We start from the raw sequence: 725 nt of genomic DNA on the forward strand, positions 1-725 counted from the left end.
TAGTCGATCACAAAAGGAAAGATATTTTATGAGGCCATTATTATAAAAGCCTAAGAAAATGTTTCCAGATGGAAAGAAACATTCTTTGATGGTTACCAGGGCTAAGAAGGAAGGGAGAGTAATTCACAAGCTAGAGGGTAGACACATGTTAGCTTGGGTGTTGTGGAGGGCACTATACAAGAAGGGGGAGGGCAATACCCAAGAAGAGAGAGGGTTGCAGAAGAATAAAGAAGATAGGTAAAGACACAGGAAAGCAGGTATGGTCTAAAGGGAATAGAGGTAAATAGGGATATATACACAACCCTGGAACAACAGCTTTCTGGGCCTAGATACATGGAATGAGACACAGATATATGAGCATTTGAAAGAGAAAAAAAGAAACATTCTTTGATGGTTCCCAGGGGTGGGAGGGGAGGGAAAGTAGTTCACTGGTTATAGAGTTGTAGACATATGCTAATTTGGATGTCGCAGAGGGCAATATATAAGAAAGGGAAGGGTAATATACACAAAGAGGGAGATTGGCAGAAGTATGATGAAGACAGGTAAAGACAAAGGGAGCATATAAGAGCTAAAGGTGATGGAGATAAATAGTGATATATACATATATACAACACAGGAACACCAATACTCTGTGAGTAGGTACACAGACACAGACAAATGATGAATTATTATAGGAAGAAGAAATATATATGCTTATGCACACACACACAAATACATGTACATAA

The sequence above is a fragment of the Chrysochloris asiatica genome, unplaced genomic scaffold (assembly GCF_000296735.1).
Source record: "Chrysochloris asiatica unplaced genomic scaffold, ChrAsi1.0 scaffold03756, whole genome shotgun sequence".
NCBI classification, from domain to species: Eukaryota; Metazoa; Chordata; class Mammalia; order Afrosoricida; family Chrysochloridae; genus Chrysochloris; species Chrysochloris asiatica.